The 5,548-nt window shown below is 39.3% G+C and overlaps 1 protein-coding gene across 1 annotated transcript in view; it reads right to left on the bottom strand.

Annotated features, from left to right (window-relative positions):
- Positions 1–4,654: 4,654 nt before the first annotated feature.
- LOC119383395 (sorting nexin-17) overlaps positions 4,655–5,548 on the bottom strand; it is a 36,286-nt gene continuing 35,392 nt past the window's right edge. Inside the window, exon 14 of the mRNA XM_037651498.2 lies at positions 4,655–5,516. The gene's annotated coding sequence lies outside the window, so the exon portion shown is untranslated. The remainder of the gene's footprint in view (positions 5,517–5,548) is intronic.

Raw genomic sequence — 5,548 nt, 5'->3', positions numbered from 1 at the left:
GTTCACCATGGTTGTTAATGATGTCGCCAGTCTTCCAAGACAAAAAAATATTTGACATCTTGACAGCTTATCATGTAAGTTGTGTAACATTGATGTGTTCCATACCAAAAAGACATGTAAGGTAGCCAAACATGGTGCTAGACAAATAATATGCACAAGTAGATGCCTCCTCTGTGCGAAATTTCAGCTTAAACAAGGGAGTGGTTTGGTCGGTGAAGCCATCCCTTATCAACACAGAGTCAGGCAGCTTACACAAGGGACAAAAAGACAGGCTTCGGCTCAAAAGCAAACCTGCACAAACAAATGGGGAAGTGGGATTTAGTTGCAAGTTCATATTTACTAGAATGTATATAGGCAACCCGTAAATAATATAAACAGGCAGACGTGTGTCCAAGTGGATAAGCGTGCTTGATATGTGTCATTAGCGACACCATTACCAGTGCCCCTTTGAGATTACTTGCAGTTGCACAACAGGAACGCTTATTTCCTCAAATGTCTCAGTATGAAGCTTATGAAGTTGCATGCTTCAACAGTTGCAGTGAGAAACATAGCGTGCCGCATGTATCAAAGTATAGTGTCACTACAATGCGCCATTTCACATTTGGCCACTATTGCCAATTTTCTGCGAGTATTCAAGAGAATATTGTAGCAATGCTTTAGTACAGGCAAGCACTGCATGTTATGCTCAGAGATTTTTAGCACTTTCAATGCATAGAGTGGATATTTTAGATTTTATTATTTTATGATATATGAACAAGGAGAAACTTCCTGCACAGTTGCTTGAAGTCATATTGCGCCTTAATGCATTCAGTTTTTAGGTTCTAGAGAACAGGTTTTACCCAGTAGACATGTGCATATTGCATGGAATACTGTATTTACTGAAACCTCTGCATCAACATTTCCTGGACAAGACCCAAAAGTGTAGTCATGGCTGCATACAGCTATTCAACATCAACCTCTTTGCTCAGCTTGCAATTCCTCCAGTGTCGATTACACTGTAGTAGTATTCGAAGACAAGATAAGTGCAAGTGGAATGTTCTGATGTGTAAATGTGCATTGCCAACTTGGCTAAGAATACATCTTATAATGGCTGCAGACATGCTTATGAAGCCTTGAATGAAAACACTTAGGTTCTTCATCTATTTTTCATGGCTGATATTTTGGGAGGGACATTCACTAGTAGGACAAATGTTTTATAGCTTTATTTTTTACAAAATACCTATCTCGTGATGTATCATGTGTCGACATAGCCACGATGGAATATTAAAGAAAGACAACACTAAGAGAATGTTGCATGCATGTCTTGAGCAACTTGTAAATTACTTTGCAGTGTGCTTATTTAGCTACTTTGTTATGATGCACTCCACATTTTCAAATGTTTATTGTAGCTGCACTTCAACATGAAAAGTATTCAGGATTACCTAGTGCATTTGTTCTCATAAACTTACATTTCTTGTAGTCCTTTCTTTTTGTTTATAAAGAATGAAGGCTTATGAAGTTGTTGGCAACTCCTCCAAAAACTATTACATGTAAGGGTTGCATCGAAGTTTGCGAATTGCCACTTTTATTGGTGTCAGTAGTAGTTTAAAGCATACAAGTGACAGGAATATGACCTCTCTGATGTATCACAGAGTATGTAAACAGGATGTCTGTACCTTTTCCATAAAATCCAATTTTCCACAAACCCGAATCAAAGGTGTGGGTGACTTCTACTCTAGTTTACATATTTTCTAACATATATATTATATATTCAAAGTCAAAGTATAGCACATCAGTATGTAAGTTCCAATTTCGTTCTACATGAGGCAGCTTTTCACTAGAACCACCCACCTGCTTTCATTACCACAAATCATGACATCTTCCATTCAAAATGATCATTTTTAGTATTGAGCAAGTTCACACACATCTCTGTAAAACCCAGTGACTCTGACAGCAAGATACAAAAGGATGCCACTGTGCATGCATGCACCTAAAACCATAGCCAATCTCTTTCTTTCTGTGCTTACTGAGACCACATACCTGCCACGAAAGCCAGTATATCGGTGTTGAATGCCCTAAAGCAACTTGGGCCATATGAGGTGCCATAATGGAAGACTCCGATAATTTCAACCACCTGTGGGGTTCTTCAATGTGCACAGGCATCACAGAATACATGAACCTCCAGCATTTCACTTCCATTGAAATGTGATTACCACAGCTGGGATTGAACCCACGTCTATGGGGTCAGCAGCTGAACCTTGTAACCACCGAGCCACCGTGGTGGCACCACAACACCATTTACCCCAGTACCTAATGCAAGTTGCAGAGCTGCATTAGCAACTTTGCCATTAAGACAGCAAGAAACAACAGCTGCAACAGATAAACAACCAATCGACAATATAAGCCAGTTAAAACTCTCTTGTCCTCCTAGTATGCCTAGGCTGTTCTTTGAAACATTGAGAACACTGCAACTCAAGCATGCAATGACTGACTGCTCTGCCAGTTGGCTCGTAATCACTTGAAAAAGAAAGAAAAAAAGCACTAGTGGATAAGATGATGTGAGGAGCACACAGACATAGCTCTGTGTTTGTGTGGTCTTGTTTCATCTAACTTGGGAACAATATGTTGTTTTCAAGTAACCAGGAACATAGGAACATCATCCCTAATGCATTTCGTGAATCACTTCGGAGCTTAAAAGCAAATGACCCACTTATAATCATACTCCAGGGAAATAAAAAAAAAGCTAAAACAAATTGCTTACACGAACTGGTTTTCAGCACCACTACTGTTGTACCTATCACGTTAACTCAACATCACTTTAACATAATCTATGTCATCTCAAGAACCACACGCAGTTGCTCTGCATTATCGCAGAGCAATCAGCATGCGAGTACATGTAAGCGTTCATCTCATGGCAACATACTTGCCATCATGCAACTGCCTCATTTAGAAAATTTCATAGTTGCAATGTATGTCGCATGTGCAGCTGCCACTAAACAGTAATCTGATTTCACCATTTCTACTTAAAAATTGTTTTTGAGGTATTTGAAAGTACACCCATAAAGAAAGATATTACCTGGGGATTCCATAATAAAACATTTCCTTGCCTGCCTCCAAGTGTAACTTCAGACTGGGGACTGCAGCCCAAACTTGTCATTGCAAACTTTCCAGCGTACCTGTGAAATAAATTTTCTTTCCGCAAGCCTTTGTTCTGTATACTTTTGGACTGTAGTTACAATGCCTTTTCAAGGGCTTTAGTGCATGTGCAGATGCCACCACATTGTAAACCTTTACCAACTCCGAATATCACCTATGCAAGCCTCTCAAGAGTGTTTCCAAGTATTAGCTGTGATGCGCAAATTACTTCCTCAAACTGCTGCACAAGATGGAAGCATACGCTCGCTTTCAAACAAGCAACTGCACCTTTTATACGTATACATAGAAACATGTTGTAGTAATAACACAAACTTCGAACTATCTTGTCGCATTTGTGGCAAGAGTTCCCGCAGAAAAGTTTTGTTTGTTAATAATCAAAGGTCTCTTTGTCATTGCAGTAAAATAGCTTGTTACCTGCTAGCCTACAGCACCTCAGTTCTCATCAAACTAGAATTGTAGCTTTGCAAAGCAATAAAGTGCTGTTTCTTGCTTCATCTATGTTACCTAATATTGAAATTCCTGAGGCATCTAAGTGCTACAGGAAAGCCGGTGCCTTAAATTGCGGTTTATTTAAATGTTAACAAGCAACGGTGCTGATTCCATGCAAGCAGTGTTGTCACAGGTGCCTCACTGCAGACTTTTGGAATGTATATCTTTTTCATATGGAATGCTGCGATACAAACAAGTTGTGGATGTAATGGTACATCGAACTATGTTATTTTATGCACTTGTGTTCTGTGAACACGCAACATGTTTTGATTGCGAGCACACACCACTAGCCACAGAAGTGCGTTGCTCTGCTCACTCGGGTTCAGATCTGTGACACTTTTTCCTGAAATAATCATTTCGTATTCCACAGCATAAAAGCACAAGATGTGATGTTACATTGGGTTACGTTAACGCACACCTACATTTCTCTTTCATATGTGATGCGCTTTTTCTTGGTCATGGATGTGAGCAGCAAGATGTGTACTTATACCTCTATAGTGTTCGCAACACAGCCTGCTATGGATGAAATGGGGAATGACACATTTCTTGAGCCGATAGTGAAGAGTCCAACGGAATCCCGTATGGTCGGGGACAAACATAGATAAATAAAAGAAAATGCCAACAAAGGTAAAAACACAGATTCAAAAGCAGTTTAGGCTCCCGCATGGGAGCCTTTTAAATCTTAAATGTCTTTTAGTTTTAAACATCTTTTAAATTTGTTTTTACCTTGGTCGGCGTTTTTATTTTATTTAACTTTTCTTGAGATGTGCACACATGCCACCCAGTGCCAGATAGCAGGCACAGGAGAGCTCAGACGCAAACTTGCAACATTAAAATGAGCAGGAAACTGCTATGGTCGCTGCACTAGTGTGATGAATGCTTCCATACCTGGAAAGCACACAGTTTCATTTTTTTCCAAATGTAGACAGTGAACTGTAACTGCTTGCTTTCTCAGATAATACAGCATTTTGGTGTGTGTTTCGTAGACATGTCGGTGAGGGCCTACAATGTTGAAAGGACAAGCAGCAACGGTTTCAAAACAGCGAAAGACAGCTACAGCTGGGTTAATTTATTATACCCATATTGTGAGAATATAAACTGCAAGCAAAATGCTTGACAAAAGCTGTGGAGAAAGTACAAAGATCAAAGTCAGTTTATCACATACCGTAGCATATAAAAATGTATATTGAACAGGGCCGCACCTCAGGAGGAAGGAAAAAGAGCATACATTCATGGTACTATAGGGTAAGTTCCATGTACATAAAGTTCACCATCACATAGAAAAACAATAATAAAATGTGGATAGCAAATGAAGACTGCAGAGAACAGATGAAAGGAAAATTTCCGACGAAACAAGTTTATCTTGCTTTTAAATGGCACTAAGCGCTACAGCCAAAGAATTTTCATGCCAAATTTCATCAGGGATTAAAGAATGCCCATCTATAAAACTAACATTAAACCCAGAATGCCAGGCTGGGGGGACAAGCAGCAGTGCACAATTTGGAAACCCAACAGTAAACTGCAGAAATATTTGTTTTTTTCTCAATCAATGTGACCTGTTGCCAAAGCTTAAGAAAGTAACAGATGACCTAAAATAACTCGAAACTTAGGTAGTTATAAACGTGAATTGCAACAGCCCTATTGGCTCTGATACAGTTGGGTGTATTTCATATTCTCATACACACAACTCAACACTTGATGTTTTTTTCAGAATGAACAGTACTGTTTTTGTTTTTGAAAGCACCTAAAACAAATGCAGACGAAATCAAAACAGGGTTCACACACAATTCTGTCTTGAAATCTCAGGTGGTGACAAGGCTATGAACCTACAGCCAAACATGCTATGAACAGATGAGCATTTTAGGAAAAGGTAATGAGTGCCTACTGACAAACTTATTTTGCCAACGTGGATTTTTGGGCTAGT

The sequence above is a fragment of the Rhipicephalus sanguineus genome, chromosome 2 (assembly GCF_013339695.2).
Source record: "Rhipicephalus sanguineus isolate Rsan-2018 chromosome 2, BIME_Rsan_1.4, whole genome shotgun sequence".
In the NCBI taxonomy this organism is placed as follows: Eukaryota; Metazoa; Arthropoda; class Arachnida; order Ixodida; family Ixodidae; genus Rhipicephalus; species Rhipicephalus sanguineus.
The sequence above is the reverse complement of the archived record's forward strand: the minus strand, read 5'-3'. Positions and strand labels throughout refer to the sequence as shown.